The sequence below is a fragment of the Corapipo altera genome, unplaced genomic scaffold, assembly GCF_003945725.1.
Source record: "Corapipo altera isolate COAL_440 unplaced genomic scaffold, ASM394572v1 113, whole genome shotgun sequence".
Classification (NCBI taxonomy): domain Eukaryota; kingdom Metazoa; phylum Chordata; class Aves; order Passeriformes; family Pipridae; genus Corapipo; species Corapipo altera.
In genome coordinates, this window is record NW_020884895.1 from 9,560,115 (window position 1) to 9,580,748 (window position 20,634).

General features: G+C 40.2%; 1 long non-coding RNA gene across 1 annotated transcript; it reads right to left on the bottom strand.

The window, feature by feature from the left end:
- Positions 1 to 320: 320 nt before the first annotated feature.
- LOC113949200 lies at positions 321 to 20,316 on the bottom strand. Its single transcript, XR_003528380.1, has 3 exons — positions 20,181 to 20,316; positions 16,053 to 16,118; positions 321 to 426 (listed from the first exon to the last, which is right to left on the bottom strand). It is a non-coding gene; the product is annotated as an uncharacterized LOC113949200 (long non-coding RNA).
- Between the last annotated feature and the right edge of the window lie 318 nt (positions 20,317 to 20,634).

Below are 20,634 nucleotides of genomic sequence, written 5' to 3' on the forward strand. Positions count from 1 at the left end.
TGAATTCACATTTAATTCTATAAATACACTGTATTTAAGTGAAATTTAACTAATGGCCCAAAATATATTTTGCATTAATACTGTAAGTGCATACCTGCACAAAACCTACATTAGGTGGCTCTAAACCAGTGACATCTCTATTTTATAATACCTCAGATCTAACAACCCAATTCTCTTTTCTGTCAAGACTAGAAAGTGGATAAGAAAAATTATGATAAAGCAATTTTCTGGGGGTTTACTGACCTCTATTACAGGAGATATTTCAGTGTCATTGATGTTGGCAGAGTTCACACAGCAATTTTTCTACCCCGCTCTCCTTACCCACCCAGGAGGTGGATTTGGCCCCATGCTGTCCACGAGGATCTCCACAATTTGGGATTGCTCAGTTCCCAGATACACTTCAATATGCTTCAGTATAACAATATTCTGTAAAATACAAAACATTCTTGTTTTAGTAAGTCTCTGTGTTATTATCTATGACCCAACTTATACAGGAAGTCCATCTAATATTTGAATATTTACTGTGTATTTTGCCAAACCTTTTTGAAAATAGTGATATTGACAATTTTTTTCAGCAATTACAAAACATCTATGAAAAAAGTTCATTTTTAAAAAAAAAGTGCTACAGAATTAACAGATTCTTTTCCTTTCTTCCTCCCCATCTTCTGTCATAAATGGAAAGAAATTTAACAAGTAGAGCTAGTTAACCATATTTAGGACAGGTACCTAAAGTAGATTTTAATGGTTTCAGTATTCCTAAAATATCTCCTATATAAAACATGCAGCTAAAAGAATCATCAGCCTGTGGTGCAGGTTTTTTTGGGCTGACTTTTCAAGAAGGTATCACTACAGATCACCTTTGTTGTGATGGATTAAGAAAACCTTTGGAATTCTGCTCAGGAGGGCACTTCACATCACATCCCCTGGCAGCAGCTCTGTAAAACACTCCCAGACCTCCCAAATTCTCATGTTCACTCTGCAGTTTGAATTTTAATTTTTGCTTTTTGAATTTTAATAATTTGGGGAAATTTATGTTAGCTTTATATACCTCTGGAATTTTCAAGGGAAGGATTAAGATCACTCCACTGTTCAACATGTTTACCTAGAAAGAATCAGATATTTTCGGGTACTTGAAGACCCTGTGCATCCCCAGCTCTGAGTCGTAGAGGAGGTGAATTTGAACGACTGAAAAAGACATCCAAACCCATCTTATTATTTTCCACACATGAGCAGTTTCAATGTGAAGGTGGGACAGGTGGAATAAAAAGAGCTTTCCCCGTCTCACAGAGGTTGGAATGTGGAGATCCTGGGATTAATAAATGGCAGATCCTTTCTAAACGTTGGAGTCCCAGATAAGAAAGCTGTCCTTCCAATCTCAGCTCATCAGGAGGAGTGACAGGACATCCACACTACTTCAAACTGCAATTCCAATTACTCAAAAGACTTTTTCACCTCTTCAAATGTCAGGCACTATGAACAATCCCACGGGCGTCATTAGTCCTCCTCCCTTTTATAAAATTAAGGATAACACAGGCCTAGAGCTGAGATAAATCATCCATCAAACAGATTATCTCCTCCAGATCCTCAGCATGTCCTAAAGTTTGTGCCAAGAATTTTTAAGCTACAGAATAATCAGTCAGTCCTTAATACTGACTGACACCAAATATTGAAAAGAAGTTATTTCTGGGACACTGATTCCAACTGTTTGGTTTGAACTTGAACTCTTAATGCAAATACAATTATAAATCAACCAGCACGTGTTTGCAGAGGTTTCACTCATTGTCACGTAAAGGTTAACTGTTGGCACATTTGAAACCTCATAAATTGTAAAAAAAATTATCAAAAATTGTGACTTTTTAACTAGAACTAGATAAAACTACAACTAGCTGGGGGCAAAAAAAAAAAGATCTGTTTAAAACTAAGTTACCCAATCCTCAAAACTAAGTTACCTCGTAACATTCTTTACAGAATGGAACTAGAAATAATTTCATGGGTAAAAAAGAACTGTAACTCCCTGGGAGTGTCCAGGGCCAGGTTGGATGGAGCTTGGAGCAACCTGGGCTAGTGGAAGGTGTCCCTACCCATGGCAGGGGGTGGAATGAGATGATCTCGAAGCTCCCTCCCAATCCAAACCATTTTGTGATTCTGTGAAGCTCTGATCTTGTGTTCTTGTAAATTTTATTTAAAATACATATAATATTACTAGTTTCCCTGGAAATTCCTTGCTTCCACATTTAGCTAAAGATGAAATGATAAAGAAAAACAGAAGTAAAAACACAACTGTCACGTGATTTTGCTGAACTGATTTTCACTGAGTGTTCATTGAGTATTCAGACTTTTCCCTGAAACAGAGCAAATTGGATGCTTTTTTCCTTAGGCTAAAAGTTTTATTTATGGATGGGGTTGAAAAAAAATTTAGCTGGTGTCCTGTGGTTACTGTGAATGTGCTCTGTCCAAAAAAATGAGCAGTATTTCTAGTTAATCTTGTATAAACCACCTAGAGGTACCTTGCTGTAGATGTCTAAAGAGGTGTTAATGACAAGGCATTTCAGTATTTTCTCAGGAAATCAATACTTTCAAAGCAGAAATTGTGATTTTTCTGCCAAAATTAATGAATTTGCCTCTCCAGAGGTCAGGATGTCATTGGCAGTGAGTTCTGCAGCCTGGGAAAGAAATCACTTCTCAGGACTTTACCACGCTGAACTGGAGCATTGGGCCAGAGTGAATATTAATGGATGTGTGAGCAAGAGGACAGACTGGAATATAAGGAACTGCTGCCTACAGTGAAGGAGACAGCTGAGCTGAAAAAAAAAAGGCATTATTTAAGTGTTTGTTGTAACAAGAATAATGAAACAAAGCACGTCGAGTCCCCCGAGCGGCGTTTTTTCCGTGGCTCCCTCAGAAAGGTGAAGGAGTTATGAACCAGCTCATTTCCCCAGCTCATTTCCAACATTTTCCTCTCTCTCAAGAAACCCTCCAGACCCCTCCTGCTCCCAGATCTCATTTCCACCATCACTCTGCTGGTCCAACATGGGAGGGCCTGTCAGTTGTGTGATGTACTGGGATGTGGGGCTCAGGCTGGAGGCTGAGGAAACCACCTCCTGCTCCAGGCTGCAAATCCATGTGCTTTAGTTACATCCAGGAATTATCTACACTGTAAATCCCACTGGGTTCATCCTGGAATCACCTGTTGTGTGATGAGAGAAAACTCAAAAATCCATCGAACAAATGCATCGTGATTTTGTAGCCGAGATCTGCACATCATCCTCTATAGTTATTATTAAGATAAAAGGCCTAACTAACATGATTCACAGGCAGTGGCTACTTTAACTTGGATTTTAAACATTCCTCCATTTTAAAGAATTCTTCAAACTTTCTGTAAATAACGAAGTTCCCCTTTTCCCCAGGCGCCTGTTCCCAACGTTTCACAGCTCTAATTATTATGAGCAATATCTTCATGGTTTCCTGCTACATCGCTCAGAAAACATAACCAAAAAAAAAAAAAGATCTATTTTGAAAGTTTCTTTGAACTTCCTAAGTCGATGATTTCTTATATAACTGCAATAAAAACCTCTGGGAAAGAACCTATTATGAGGACTGTGTCAGCAATTTTAGCTTATTACAGATGGCTTGCTCCCCTTTCCATATAACTATTTAATGAATTTAAACTAAGGATTGTATAATTTCAGAGCCAGCAGCAGCCAGAGCATTTTACTGGGAGGTTTTTAATCTGAGATTACGGGCTAATTTAAGAAAGGGATTTGATGAAGCAGGTCATTTTTCAGTGCCTGACATCAGCTCTTACAGCAGAGCCTCAGCACCAACATCATCTTCCAGCAGCAGAGCTGCCACGTCCCACTGCCATCCAGGGAGGCAAAGAGACAAATGCTCCATGTTTCCATATTTTCAGGTGGTTGGGAGGAATTTTGACTGTTAATAACTGGGAGAACCTCCAGCAGCAGCTGTCAGAAGGCAGCACATTGCCTAATTCAGGCATGTTAGCTATTAGATTTTAACAACTGAGTGTATCCTTATTGTTGTTTTCAATTTCTTATCCATTTTCCAGCCAATTATCCTTACACTTTAAAGCAGTGTTGTAGGAAGTGTTCTCTGTCCTCCCCTCACTCTGTCATAAAGCAATTGTTAACAAGTGCTCCCTGTTAGAACAGCAGTTCCCAATAAAACTATTTATATCTTTATGGTGTGTCCATTCACTGGTAAAAGTTTAACTGTACTGAGGATAGTAAATAACTGTATATAGGATAAAAATATAACAAAACATTTGCCTCTCTCCATCCCTGAACAAGAAGCCCAAACTGTTTCCCACAGAAATCTTCTTTCTAGGATCATAAAAAGCTGATGAAAGGAACAGAAAGTGAGAACAGAATACAAAAATATTGTATTGACATAATTCTTTACTCACATTACAAACCACCACAGGCTTTAGTGTCAGGAAGAGAACAATGAGGTCATTTTACAATGTGAATTACAACCCTCTGCCTTTCAGACCAAATTTGATAACAAACAAGAGCACAAAAGACAAAGTTTTCAAGGTCTAATGGAACATTTAGATTCTTTCTCAGTATGACTCTTGTAGGACAATGTTTCTGCACAAAGGTTTTGGACAAATTGTTAAAGATTTCATATTTGGTATAAAGCATAAATTCACTGCTGGCTAAAGATACAGGAAATCTTGTGTGCTTAGGGTGACCTTACACTTTTATGTCTTTTGGTTTTTTCCCTTACAATTATGACATTTGTGGATCTGAAGGAACACACCAGAACTTCCAGCCAGGAAGATTTTGGTTCATATGCTTATCTACACCCAAACAATGATCCTTTTGCTTTTGTAAAGACATTAAAACCAAATTCATCACCATAAACCGACTCACCTTCTTCCCATAACGGCCACATATGCAGCATATGACATTATTAACATCTGTAACAACACTACTGGCACTTAATAGCTCAAATAATACCAGACAGCAAATTACAGGTATGTTCCTTGATTTATATGAATGAGAGAGAATGGATTTGATTGAGGGTGATGCTTTTCTCTTGCCCAGTTTGTAGGAAATAACCCTGAGCACTGCAGGACCAGCCTGGCTGTGAAAGCACAGGAGACTGGCAGAAATGTTTCTGCACTCCAGGTTTTCCAGAATTTCCCCATGATCAGGGAGGAATTTTAGAGAAAAGAGAGGAATAAGTCATTCCAGACTCAAACACCTCTGGATAAAAATCAGAGATCAGAGCAGAGAACTCAACACACACCAGTTGCTCAGTGCCCTGCACAAGATCTGCTTCTCCTCAAAGCACAGCCCCTTCCCCAGGCATTCTTCAAGCTGTTATACTCACAACAGGATTAGGAGGGAAAAATTAAGCCAAATGCCATCTGTTCCCCAGCCTGGAAGTGAACATCCACCAGAAACCCTTCCCTGACTCCTGTTTGTCTCCTGGAGGAGGCACCACCGAGGGTAAAGCTGAGCTACACCCTCCACTCCAGCTGTTCTACATGTTACACAAACCCTTGTTCCTGTTTTAATCATGTTGTTTAATTCTATTTGGCATTCTCTTGGGAAGCCAGGGTGCATTCCAATATAAAAAAGAAACCAAAGTACTGCGTTTTTCCAGGAAAAAAAAAAAGGAAACTCAACATCAAAAGGAAGAATTGCTTGACATCTACTTTCTTTTGGAAGCTGGTTTTATCAGCTTAGGTTTATACAAGATATCTAAGACGTAAGTTCTTAAAATTTGGCCACTATCCAAAAAACCCCACCTGATTGTTGTAATTTATAAGATGGCAAAGAAACAAAGTTACTTTTTACTGTCTGGTGTCTTCCATATGCCCCCAAACACCACTGATTATCCACTAGGAACACATGCCTGACATCTTCCTAATCCTAGTTCTTACTCTAACTGTTGTCTTTTTGCAACTTAAGTGCTAGAACATGCCTTCAGGTAAGGTGAGGTGAAGTTATTAATGCATAATTCAAGAAAGAATTCTATGACACCCCTAAAAGTAATATTTTTTTTTTTTTTTCATTTCTAGGCTAAGTTATGCAACAGCATCAGAACAATATGGCCAAATTTTAACATTATTGCAAGCAGATAACTGAGAGTAAACAAATAAATCCATAAACATTAACATTTTCATTACTTACACCCTAAACACTGTGATAACAGTCAGATAAAAAGCACAGTAGAGATTTCTTCAGCCTCAGTATTATGAGCTGCAAATATTGCTGCAGTAAGTCAACAAGCAAAGTTTTTTTATTGTTAAATATGTAATTAAAAAAACATCACTTTCACCTAGGAAAACCTGCACTGATTTGAAGCAGAACATCTTGTTCTGAATCAGCACTTCAGAACCCAAGTAGAAGCCCCATATCACTAAAAACTCAAGAACTGGGTTTGTCTGGGTTTTATTACTCCACAGTCCTTCCACAGTGGAAAAATAGATTAATTTGACCTAAAATAGGGCACATTTATTTGCATAATAGTAGCCCTGGAAAAAAAAAAAAAAGCACCTTAGGACTATCAGGTAGAGGATGAAACAGAAAATTAAACTAATACAGTTTTCTGGTAGTTTTTCAGCATTTTTGTGACCTACTTTCCAGCATTTTTTCCAAAGCTGGTGTAACTCCATCTAGTAATCCCTAAACTAGAACTGAAAAAAAATAAATAAAAAATACGGCTTAAAATGCACAATTCCTTTTGGAAGATTCTCAAATACCAAGTAAGTCTCTATGACACTTAATATTTTTCTTAGTTAACTAGGACATCACAGGGGCTTAATCCAGCTCTATAATCATGGTAGCAGTTGGTGGCAGACTCATTACTAAGAAGATACTCTTAGGTCTGGCTTTTTCCCTCTTTATGGTATCTTTTACACCCTTTCCTAGTAGGTACCTCAGAATTAAACCCAACAAATCTCCTTCAGGTTTTATACTAAAATGAGGGGCTTTACTTGGCAAACACACAATAAGACATGTCTGTACAAGAAAATTAGGGAGGGAGGGAAAATAAAGTAATGCAAAGTTTCACTAATGAGCTGATCTTTATAAATGGCTTCTCTCATTCAAATTGGTTTTCTCATGTCCTTAAAATCCTTGTTTAGACACACAGATTTGCACTGTGCTACAGCATGACATAATCTCATTGATTTCACAGCAGTGATAAAATTCAGGCACATATTAGGGTGGGAGATAGAGAGACAAATTGCCTCACTTATTGAATGCTCGGTGCAATAATTAGCATTGAAAAGATCCCAGGGAAAGCCGTGTCAGCAAGCATCTATCATTTCTCCAGGAATATGCCTGTGTTGGAAAGTGGCATGATATGGTGTTTAACCTGTATCTGCATCATTGCAACCATTCATCTTTTCCATGGAAAGTGGCAGCTGAGTGCCCAGTTCGAGTGTTGCTTTCTTAATATTTAAAATAGAGTTGCAAACATTATTTCTGTACCTGCTCCTCACCAGCCTGGGCAAAGCTGCTTCTCCACAACCTCTGCTGGGAGAACTCTATAGTTTCTCTCTCCCTAGTGTGAAATCCTGCAGTTATTTCTCCCCTTATGTCCAATTCTTCTTCTTCATCTTCCTTTTTTGAGCTACTTCTGCCTCTCTCTGTCTTCTCCCACTGCTCTCAGTCCCAGGGAGGCCTCACCTGGACTTCTGTGTTCAGTTCTGGTCTCCACAGTTCCAGAAAGACAAGGAGCTACTGGAGAGGGTCCAGTGGAGGCCATAAAGGTGATGAGGGCTCTGGAGTATTTCTCTTAGGAGAGCCTGATTAGCTCCCTGAGAGGGAATGTCATCAATCCATATAAATATGTCCAAATGGGTGTCAAGAGGATGGTGACAAATTTTTCAGTGGTGTCCTGCAACAGGATGAAGACCAATGGCCATAAAATAAAATGCAAGAAGTTTCATCTCAACACAAGGAAGAATTTCTTTCCATGAGGGCGGCAGAGCACTGGAACAGCTGCCCACGGAGGGGGGGGAACTCCCTCTCTGGAGACATCCCAAACCCACCTGGATGTGTTTGTGTGTCACCTGCTCTGTGTGACTCTGCCTGGATGATCTCCAGAGGTCCTGAATCACTCCATGATTGGGATTCTCTCTAGCCATGAGGATGCTGTATGACCAGAACCCTTTCCATGGCCACTTCCTTCCCATCAGGAAACCAGAGCTGTGCTCGGGAAAGGGATGTTCCCACTGATGGAAATGAGATGAAAGGAAAAGAATCCTGCTGAAAAGGAATCCAAGAATATCATCTGTGTGCAAAGACTCATGAAAATACATTAAGGGCTTCCCTTGATACACATTCAGACCCAGACTGTTGTTTACCTCTCTGAGAGATGAAGCTGATTATTCATCATCAGTATCTCATCAGTAACAGGAGTCTCAGTTTCCCCCCTCACACCATGCAAATGATATTCTGATCACATCAACATATTTTATTATTATTGTGACATCAAACCATCCTCCCAAGGTATGTGTAAACACCTTTGTTTCCTTCCACTGGAACAGCTCACTGGGTGGCCTCTTCAAAAAATAATGAAGAATTGAGGTGTTCACAGAGATTTGTGTAAAAAAACTACTCAGTTCCAAGGACTGGAACAAAACAGCATCTCTGCACACCTGTAATAAAATCTGCATGGCTGTTTTGATAGCACTGAGTCCCTAATCAGATAAAAGGCAGTTCACATCATTAAACAGAAGCATCCTGAGAGGCAGGGATAGAACAGACTCAACCTCAGTTCCACCCTCCCAGACAGAACTTTACAGAGTATCAAGCAGAAGTTCAGACTGTCCAGTATGAAACTCAAAAAGATCTGTGAGCCTGAGAAGCACCTTAAAAGTTCTGACAAAAATTAACCATTTGTGGAATTCAGCACAGTGAAGGAATCCTGTCCATACTAATGACAAGGGGAGCTTCACACCAAAACTTGTGGCTTTGTAAAGTCACCAAGATCCCAGCTTAAACCATTCCTTGGCACTGATCCAGGGTCTCCAAGACCTGGATGAGTCTTGAGTAACAGACTTGTGAGGATGTAAGTCCAAAAACAAGGGAGGGTTTTAGGACAGGGGAGTCTGAAGCTTAGAAATGGTTTTGAGGAGCTCATTAAGGAACTAAAATCCATCAATCTCTGGAGGGCAGCGAGAACAGAACTTCAGGCAGGTACTGCTGCCCCAAAGAACTCACCTGCCTCTTCTGATAACCCTCAAAGCAGAGATTCCAACTGCTCCCCGTCCTGAGCTGTCTCAGCAATTAATATAATTGAGTTTAAGTTTCAAGACACTGCTCTGTATTAAATTAGCTTTGCTGTTGCATCTGCCTGGGGGATGTGTCTCCACTCTGACAATCTCCAGTGAAGCAGCATCTTTAACCTCTGTCAGTAAAACATTCTGGAGTCTTCCCCTGCCCTGGGTTTAGAAGCCTTTCTTCCTGATATTCACCCAAAATGCTTTTTCTGGAAAACTGTTCACCCTAATGCCTATTTTTATAAATCTGGCAGCTGTCCTGAGACTTTCCCAAGATGTGGCAGCCCTTGGAATGTGCATTCAACACACAAAACACCTTCTTCCCACTCAAACCCGTGCCCTGCTCCTTCCCATGGGTGAGTACACACGAATTCATGTGCACACACACAGCCTGGAGACTAAAAATGAAAGGAATTTTGTTTATGGAGCATATCCTTGTGTTCAGCCTCAAGAAAATATTTCATTTTTGCCCTGCCAGATCATTTGAATAGCTCAAATACGACCAAGTCTAACGACAGTAACAATACAACCCATGAGACTGGACAAAGCCAAACCCATTAAATGCTCAATTCTATCACTTACAAGCTCCACAAAATGCACAAAGAATTCCTAGGAGTTTTCTGTTTGGACAGGAACAACAACCAGATGATCTACTATAAATTTTTTCCCCCATAAAAACTGATTTTTTTTTAATTACAGGTTTATATCCAAATGCAAATTCGTTATTACGCCCGCTGTCATCCTAATAATAAAAGCAAATAAATAAAGGTGGATCTTTTAGACTGTAGCTCTGCAAACTGCAGACTTTGAAAATGTTATCCATCTATCAAGTAATAAAAACTTCTTCCTTCTACAGCTATTTAGATTTTCTGGGAATGACAGCTATTGGTAATTGAGTAAAGCTGCTAAAAAACAAAATGAGGAGTTGGTTTTGATTGATAGGAAGGACCTTTCACTGCCCAGTTATCTGAATTCTGAGTAGATATATGACAATACATCACCCAGTGCCATAAATAACATTGATTAGACATTAAAACAGAATTAAGTCTTCAGTCCAGTCCAGTTTCTAACTTGCTAAACCTGTTTATTCCATTCTTTGTTTCCTTCCTTAAGCAGTTTCTAGTCCAGGAAAGTTCATTATGCCCTGCCCTGTGATTACTCTCAGTTTCCTTAATGGTCATTTCAGCTTTTTAAAACCCAAAATAAATTAACTGTATCACTTCTCAGTTATCTGTTATTTTGCTGACTCTCTGGAGGAAAGAAAATTTTCCTTTTGGGATCACTGCAATTTATCCTTAGAATATATCACATTCATTATTATGTTATTTTTCAGCTATTTTAATAAATAGTGAGGTGAGACCCATTGGTTCACAAGTCCTGAGCTCAACCACATGTTTTGAAGATAGAGAAAACATCACTTTCCCTCTGGTTGTCCAGATTTTACCAACAAGGCAGTTCAGAAAATTAATTCTTTAATTTTTTGGAGCAACTTTGTGAAGGAGCTGCCTCCATTTCAGGGGATGCACTTCAATAATGCCACCAAGTTGTCATCTGTGGTTTCAATCTACTGAATCCCTTGGTGTGCCAACAGCTCAGAGCACAGGCAGAAAATTTCCTGGGAAGAAACATGACTCTAACAAAGTGATGCAGAATAGATTATCTACATCTTTAATCAATATTTTCAATGCATATGGAGCATTGAAACATGGTGTTTACTGCATTATCCCTTGTGGGGTATAATTATATTGTATATACGTGAAAGCAATTTAATTTGTTTGCATCAGGAGATACACTTGTGTCATATTCAAAACAACAATAATGTGTACAACGATGCAGAGAGGATTTAAAATTTTTTAACTGTTCTGTCTCAAATAACACATCCTTTTTATTATTTTTGCACACTATCTGCATTCAGAAAATAAACCCCAAAGTGAGCCCCAGCAGAAGTGAGGGATGGTTTGATTAAAGCCCGTGTTGCTGCACTCTTCCTCTGGACTCAGTCTTTTCATTTTGGTGGAGTTCAATAAATCAAATGTGTGATACATTCAGGAGATGTCCCTCCCATCCTCTAAGAACGGGATTTGAGCTCATCCTGACCTAAAGGGGACTGACTGCACCTGATTGCCTTGGCACTGAAACAGTGGTTATTTTATAGACAGATAGAAATATAGATACCTTATACCTTTGGTAAGGTTTGGGCACGTTTGGGAAAAGGAAATCAAACACCAGGAGGATCCACTTTTCACTCCTTGTCCTGGTGGAAGAACTCTGTGGTTCTCAGCATCAGATCTGCAGCAAAGAGATGAAACCAAAACCTAAACTGTTAGAAACAGAGAATCACAGAACATCTTGAGTGGGAAGGGATTCACAAGGATCATCAATTCCAACTCCTGGCCCTGCACAAGACACCCCAAAATCCCACCATGTACCTGAGAGGATCATCCAAACCCTCCTGGAGCTCTGGTAGCCTTGGGGCTGTGCCCACTGCCCTGAGGAGCCTGGGCAGTGCCAACCACCCTCTGGGGGAAGAACCTTTGCCTGAGATCCAACCTAACTCTGCCCTATTAGATGCCTGTCTATGGGATTCAGACTAATTTACTTGGTTTTTTTAATGTTCTTTCCTGTAGATTTTGCTATTAAAGCACAGAGAATGAACATGTCTTGTGTTTGCTCATATAACTGTCAAATAATAAAGAATTCAAGGCTGAACTCTGCTCCTTTTCCCATCTCCACACCCTCATCCCTCTCCACCAGTGCACACCAACCACGTGCCTCTGCTGCAGGGCAGTCACTGCTTCCATCCCCTCTTCCCATCCCTGGAGTCAGGTCCAGAAAAGCAGGGAACAAAAACAGCCACTGTCTTTGTGGAATTTTCATAATAGAGCTCTACCATGACTAAGTGATCGGTTTTGACGTGCGATGCAAATCTGGAGTTAAAAATATCATTTTCCCTCAAAGTTAATTATGAATCATTAGAAAGACTGAAATAAAATCTCCTACCACGTTCCTTTCAGCTTTTTTTTTTTTTTTTCTGAGTAAACATGGAAAATATAAATCACTTCAGAGGACTGTTACAAGGTAGCAGACACTTGGTAACTTTGGGGTTTATTTAAACTGAACTTGTGTCTCTAAATCATACGATTTTGTTGTTGCATCTGCAAGTACTACAGCAGCTGAAAATCACCTTAGAGATATAAATATCTTCTGCTGAAGTGTATTAAAGTGAACAGGTACAGGAATAGACACACATCCATGAGTGTGATAAAAATTTGATACTTCTATTGAAAAAGCACTAATCATGCAACAAACCAAAATAGAAACTGGAGTATTTCTTCTCACCAAGTAGCCCTTGGGAAATTTAAATTTGACTGTTTTCAACCTCGCTTTGGGCTGGAGAAGCAAATTATCAATAATGCCAAAGCTGCAGAAATTCCATTGTTTATTTTAGTTTCACAACTTCTAAAATCCACAAAGAGATATTTTTCTCTTCTTCTCACGTTTAAATCACTCCAGAAAGAACAGGGTGTTGTTTCAACAGAACCAAAGGTTGGTTTGTTGGTGAATTTTTAAAGATAAAGCACAAGAAGGCAGAAATAGCAACATATTCTTCCCTCTCTTTTCTTAGCACTGCACCTCAACTCAGATCCCTGAGGAATCCTCCTGCCCAGCCATCCCCCCTAATGCTTGGACTTTTAAGTTGAATTTTGCTGTGGATGGAGAAGAGGGAATTGAGAGGACAAAGGGAAGAGAGAAAGGGGAAGAAAAGTCAAAGGTATTGAAACTTGCAGGAAGATACCAAAGGCAGGAGAGGTAAATGGAGATGTGCCTCAGCACACAAACGTGACAGCAGAGACCTGTGACATCCTCAGCCCCAAATATCAGACAGGCTGAGACTTAAGGAATTTAAAGTATTAGAGGTGGGTAAATAATTCATGAGCATATCCACAGGTACAGGAGAAAGGATAAAGTAAGAGTGGCAGAGGGTCCCCCAGAGCCCAGCTGAGTCTGAGCCCTGCCCATGTGAGCACACAACCCCTGGTACTGCGGGGCACTGTTCCCAAAGGATTTCTGGCAGAGAGCAGTGGGGTCATGGATGGGACAGCTCACACACAGCTGGAAGCTCACAGAAACAAACCCACTGTACAAAAGAGGGATTTACAGCAAGACACCACTTCTTTCCTATATTTATGGCAAAAAAAAAAGCTACCACTACCTGCTTCTGTTTATTTATGGAAAAAACCACCCCACTCGCCTAAATTTACATGATAAAAAAGCAGTATTTGCATGAAATGTCTACAAAGCACCACTTTCACAGAGTGAAGTGGGCTGGAGGTGCTGGGCAAAGCTGAAACACATTTTCACTCTGCTCCCTCTACCACATCAGAGCACAGGGGCTGCTCCTGAATCAGCTCCCACCCAAAATCCCCTGAGGTCGTGACTTTTGAGGAGGGAAGATGGCACAAGGCCCCCTGCCCCGCTGGGTATGGCTGGTGTGGGCACTGGCAAAGGCAGGAAGCCTCTTCACTGCTTCTCCTTCCAGCACCAGGGATGCACAGCAAGGCTTACAAAGTGCTGTTCCAAAAATACAACCTGTACCCCCTCAAGTGATGCAATTACGAGGAGGTGTTGAGTGATCTCCCTCCCCGTGTACCTACGGCAAAGCTGCTCATTAAATATGCCCCACTAAGTGCTTGTCTCACTCTCGGGATAAAATATCAATTTAATAACCTCAGCAATAAACAGGATACCTGCAAAACCCACAGGATGGGGAGAACAGTGCAGGATGAAGTGGGAAAGCAGTGCAGGACGAAGTGGGAAAGCAGTGCAGGATGAAGTGAGAAGCAGTGCAGGATGAAGTGGGAAAGCAGTGCAGGATAAAGGGGAAAGCAGTGCAGGATAAAGGGGAAAGCAGTGCAGGATGAACTGTAAAGCAGTGCTGGATGAACTGTAAACAGTGCAGGATGAAGTGGGTACTGCACATTCCTCGGCACAAACCACCTCCTCCAAAAGGTTGGGAAAGGGAATGTGCCCAAAAGAGGGAAATGTCTGATTCTGCCAGGCATCCATGGAAAAGGCTGAAGGAAAATGACTCCTCTGGGTGTGATTAAAGCCTCTGACAGACCCAGGTTGCTGAGAGCCCTGTGTCCTGCTTCACTCCCACTGACTGAAGGATCCAGGAGGAGCTTAGATCAACTTTATCTCCTGAGATCCAAATAAAACTGTCTTTCACCCGGATTTCCCCTTTCCCTCATCCCACTGCTTTTGGGAAGCTGGGATTCCTCCCCCAGCAGCACCATTCCCTTCCCAAGAGCCCAAACCCTTCTGCACCTGCAGAGCCCCTTTGGGGAAGTTCTGAGGATACAACACTGGGACACCTCGGATTTCATTTAATGTTCAGGTCTACTAATTTATACTTATCCCACTGGGCTCTCTTATAACCACAAAATATTGCTCTTTTTGCTCATATAAACTTTTTTTTTTACCTTTCTGTGGGCTTGTTTCCCCATTTTGTTTTTGCTCTGCTGCAATTCCTTTGATTTTAGTAGGACAGTTGCAACTTAATGCAAAATCTGGATCAAATCTTGTTTAATTTACAGTGAAATTAAAATACTAGTAATTTTTCTTAAGAATGCTGTACTTCTGACCAGCAGAAAGAACAATATTTTTTTAGCTAGTGCAGGCCTACAGATTGCACCAGTCAAACATCCCAGAGTGATACAACACAGAGGCAGCTTTGGTGAGGTGTCACAGTGAGCTGGGAGCTCACATTTGGTGAAGATGCACTTAATTTTGATTTTCAGAGAATCACAGAATGGCTTGGGCTGGAAGAGACCTTAAAGATCATCCAGTTCCATCCCTGTGCCAGGGCCTCACTTCCCTCTGAGTAAAGAATTTATTCCCAACATCTTATCTAAATCTCTCCTCTTGTAGTCTAAAAGACAAGTTGATTTTCTTTACAGATACAGATAATCCATTCTGGATTTCCTTAATTTCTCAAGCAGCTTCAAGCCCAACACAAGGATTAGTAAGATTGTCCTTTTCATTCCCACTGTCGGTTCACATTTAGCAATGTATAAGAAATAGTTTACCTTTATTTAAATGGAAATTACCTGATTCAAAAAGCAGCTCCAGTGTGAGTTAAAAGCTACTGCATCCCCAGCAAAATGAAGATAATTCCATACACATTGCTGCTGCTATTTTTTTCTTGGTATGATGGTCAAGTACACTTTTATTTAAAATAAGAAACCCCAAACCTTAAATTCCATGTTAACCCTCAGGAATACAAGGTTGGCCTGGAACAGGAAACAGGGGTTTTTTACAGAAATTTCATTTTATCATGTTCTAACACCTACTTGTTCTCTGGAGTAAATTACCTGCAAAGATTGCATTAAAGAACTTCTGTATTGAAGAATAATAATGGCAATTTCATAGTGATTTCACAGTATTAAGCATGCGCCACACAAGAAAACCATCAGAGCAAAATCCAATTTGTTACTTTTCCCACACTGAATTTTACTTCTCTTTGGCTGGCAATTAGTGATTACAAAAGTTTAATCAAAGTCTCGGTTTCTTCTTTCTTTTTAAATGTAGCACAGTCAGAATTAGATTTAACCAATAATTAAGTAAATTGGACTTGGCTTAGTACACGGGAAATTGAGGATAATTCATAAACATTATCCATTAGCAACCTGTATATTCATACAGATTTTTTGAGAAGTGACAGTGTTGAAACAAATAATTACAAAATAAAAGTGTTTTTCAAGTGTATTAGAATGATAAATTCTTTTACCTGCACGTAGAGAGGGCTGCACTAGGATTTTATGGGGAGCTGCTGTTCAAATAAGTGGAGATTGACCTGAAAGAGAGAAATGTAAATGGGAAAGAATTACAAAACCTCAGCATGAAAGAATGACGCAGAACCTTTTCAAAAGAAGAAAAAGCATCATGGATATGGTGAGAAGGGAGAGAGAAATACCCAAACTGACATTTTTAAGGGAAATTAAAGACAGATTTAGGCCTTGCAGACTGTGGAAGAGAGAACAGTAGCACTGAAAAGAACATTTCAGATAAAGAGGATGTAGAGAAGGCTCAGCAATTTTGGATTGGTTGCAGCTCTAACCTTCCTTTGCAGAGGGGGAATCTGGTTCAGCAGCCATATAATGATGCTCACAAGGGCTGTTCAATCCATTGCAACCCTGTTCTGCACTTGCAGGAGTTAAAAATTGAAGTGCAACTTGGAAATACGGAAGACTTCTGCCAGAAGGGATCAGAGTTGGAAACACAGAGTCAGGAGTTCTGCTGTTCCAGCCCAATTCATCCCCATTTCCTCTTTGTTTTCTCCCCTGTCTTCAGTATATTAGTTTTTAGCTGAAGGAGTCTGAGTTGTTGCAGTGCAACACCTTTGATTCATGTGCTAAAACAGCAAGTGCAGCAGATGACATCAAGAAATGTCTGTGGAAATGCTGATTTACTGTTGTACAGCTTTGGGCTGAAACAGATCCTGAAATAATCCATCTGTGGTGCACAAAAAAAATCCCCAGACTAGATTTCCAAAATATCGAAGCTCGGTTTACAATATAATTAATGAACTTTCATCTTAAGAGCATGGACACATAAGGTGTCTTTAAATAGAGTCAACATCCAAGCTACTGTTGTCCAAAGTCTAATAAATGATATGATGTTGTGGCTGCACTTCTCCCCCTCTCCTGGACAAATACTTTGCAAGGAACTGAGGACTGATAACTAAATTCCTGTATCTGCTGCTAAAACTGTAAGCTAAAACTAGGGCACTGTGTGAAATTTTAAAAATAATAAATTCATCAGGACGCATATTGGATTTCATGGTTATCTATTTTAACATAACAAATAGGATTACATTGTCCATCCTCAGTGCATTACAGTTGCAAGGCTATATTTAAGCCTTTACACATCAAACTTCAGCAGCAGTGAGACAAAAATGAATTGTGCTGCGGCACAAAGTCACACCTCATGGTCACTTAACTGTATCACCCATTCAGTCTGAGGGTAAAATTGGTTAAGATGGCATTAGATACACAGCAAACACATAAAAAAATAAATGAGTCCATCAGATTTCATTAAATTCTAATGCAGTTTGAAATGACATAAATAGGTATGTTCATAAGCACAGCACTTTAACTGATATTTGCAAGGTCAAGGATAGAAACAGAGGACCAGGAGCCCCCAGTTTTAGTTTTGTGGCTTATTGCAGTCCTGATGTCGATATTCTCAGATTTTAATGACACTGACCATTCTTTCATTTCTCGTGGAAAACACTGGTAGGATTCAATGATCAGGATTACCCTGAAAAGGGAACACTCTATGAAGAAAGTTATTATGGTTTGCTTGGTCAGTTTGTGGTGTGGGAGGATCCCAAGTCAAGGCAAACCCTGAAAGAGGAGAGTCCACAGGGTGAGTCCATCTGCCCTACACAACAACAATAAAATGGGACGTTAAAATATAACACTCCTTCAGCTCAAAGGTGCTCAGCACAACAGCACTGAGAGTTTTGTTCCAGAAACACCTTCTTTGCCTTGGAATCACAAGTAGGGATTTTTATGTTTCCAAACTAAAAATAACTACTGAAATATCGGAGCTTGGAGCAGGACATCAAATCCAAATCCCACCCCAATGGTTTGAGGATTGTTTGCCGAGGAACTTTGTTGATGGGTGTAAGAACCCACACTGGTACTGACAGTGACACCAGCACATGAATATCTAATCTCATGCAACTGGAATCCATAAAAAATATGGCAATAAATCCTTTATTAGCTAACAGAGACTCATCATTTTTCAAGCCTTCTTGCATTGCTACAGAAAACCCCACAGAAGTGTTTGCTAACAATGTTTTGCACATCCAGGATCCTGGATTTACACACTCTAATAGCTGATCACTGGAGCACAAGGTTTCTTTTGGTTTAGTGTTCGTGTTCTACAGGAAGGTGTTTCCAGTTTAATAAAACACTGTGTGTGTCCCTGAGCTCTGATTAGTTTGTGAATTTTCCAAGGCAATCTTTCCTGTTTCACAGAATCACCGAACTCTCTCCATTTTACCAGGCATTACCTTCTCTTTTCACACCACTTCTGCCTCCTCCACTGCATCACATAAACAGTGGGGAAAAAAAAATATCAAGGGAAAAAGGATCCTCATAAAATAAAATTGCCAAAGGATATCAAAAAACCACTATCTCCTAAATGTGGATCCTCACTCAAGTGGTTTTGGGACCGCAGAATTTACATAGCCAAAATCTGGCTCTATTACATGCACTGAAAACCAAGTTATAACCATTCAGAAAGGCTATAAAGTCTGGGGGTTTTTTGAAGTTTCAAGGTCATCAATATTGAGTCAGAGCAGCACTGCAGAGCCAGGGACAGGCAACCAGCAAGTGGCAGGAGCAGCATGTGGGCGAGACACACGGAACTGTCCTGGAAGATGCAGGAGCTCAGCCTTTGATGTCAAACGAACTTGGGTTTGGGGCATTTTATCGACCAGTTTCTTTGACTGGCTGTATTTTGGGGGGGGGTTGAACACCTGAATGTGGCTGAGCTGACAGGGTGTTTTGGGAGGAGGTGGGATTGTCCCACCACTCAGAATGGCAGCGTTATCACTGCTGAGTCTTTGAGCAACTTTTTGCCTCAACTTTTTGCCTCCTCGTGCGGAGATGGAGTTTTGGAGAGAGCGAGCAGCTTGTCAGAGCTGTGACTAATGAACAAAAGAGTGAGAAAAGGGACTGAAAGAGGCTCTTTCCCTTGGCAGCTTTTGTCCAGGAGGGTGATGGCACTGGCTGTGCACTGTGCATGTGTCATGTTCTTTTCAACTCCTTTCTCTGCTGTGCACAAAGGAATGAGGACAGACCTGGAGCAAGGCAAACCTGGGAGACACTCAGGGTTCTGCCTCTGCCCATTATGCCCATTAACTGTAAGCTTCACTTGTGATTAACTTCTTTAGGCTGAAGTTACAAGTGTCTCCTACAATGAAGAAAAGAGGCCATAAAATACAACCAAATCTGAAAAAGATTATATGGAAAGAAGTCTGGGAAGTAAAAGCAGTTATACAGCATCCAGGACTCTGAGAAGAAACTGGGAACTGGTGTAATGACTCTGAAGTAGAAACTGGAAAGTGTGGAAAGCTGACAGAAAAGGGTCAGAGGGTTAAGCCTCTGACCATCTGCTTAAAAAAAAATAAATAAATAGAACTACAATATCTTTCTCAAAGTTCAGAAAACTCTGTAACACACATCAGAGATGTAGGGAATGACAGCAATGGGATTTATCCATCACTAGACAAAAAAAAGCAGAAAAAATAACACTGGTAATTCACTGCATGGTAACTCACCTGTTGTTTTGCCAAAAGCCAATTAATTTATTCTGTCCATGAGATGATGAGTCACTTTCTTTTCAAAAATTAAGATGCCAAGTTATTAAATACAGGCATCATAAACGAGGAGGGCCAACACAGGCTCCTTCCATAGGTTTCAAACAAGTGTTATTTATGATCAGTGACTTTCAATGTCTATTCAAGAACAAGGAATTTTCTGGATTAGTGAAAGAAGTGCAATGTTTTGTCTACATATACAAGAGAAAAACAGAATGACAAAGTAATTATATAATTATCATTCTGACAATGATTCCAGGCCAAGTAATGGAATGACTGAGGCAGAGCTCATTAAGCACAGAACTAAGAGAAGTGTAATTAATGCCAATCAAACTCAGGTTTATAAAGATTAGATCATTGCCCAACTAATGAGGTGTCTCTTTGTAAGATTAGAGGTTGATTAATGAAAGGTGAAAACATCAGAAACATTTAGTTTGGGCCCTGGGTGGTTCATTTCAAAAAGTAAAGATAGGAATGAACATGGTAAACGATGGGATGAGCTTGATTATGTCCCAAAACTGATACCTGTAAACAGTCAGGGTGGGATGGTCCAGGGTCCATGTCTGAGAAGGTCTTTGTGGGTCATCACCACACACAAGGCAGTTTAAACCCTGTACAATCCACCAGAGGAAGAAGGAAATCCATGTGGTACATTCCTGCAACGAAGCTGGTGAGCGGCAATTTATGAAACCACAGTAAATTGATCACTTACAATATTTGATAATATTCTTTTGCTCTCTATTCCCATCTCCCCTTCCCTACGATCCCTAGAGTTCATCTCCTATGCCTGTCCCAGTCTGAGTGATGCACCAACATATTGATCAATCACGGCCACCTGATAAAGCCTTTCAATTTGTTCCTTTTTAAATTGTTCATCCTTCACTGTGGAACTCTGCACTTCATCCTCTCGGGTGCTAAACACCGCGTGCTGGTTTTTGTCAAATGTCATTCAAGAACTTCTCTGTGATATTGCTGCCCT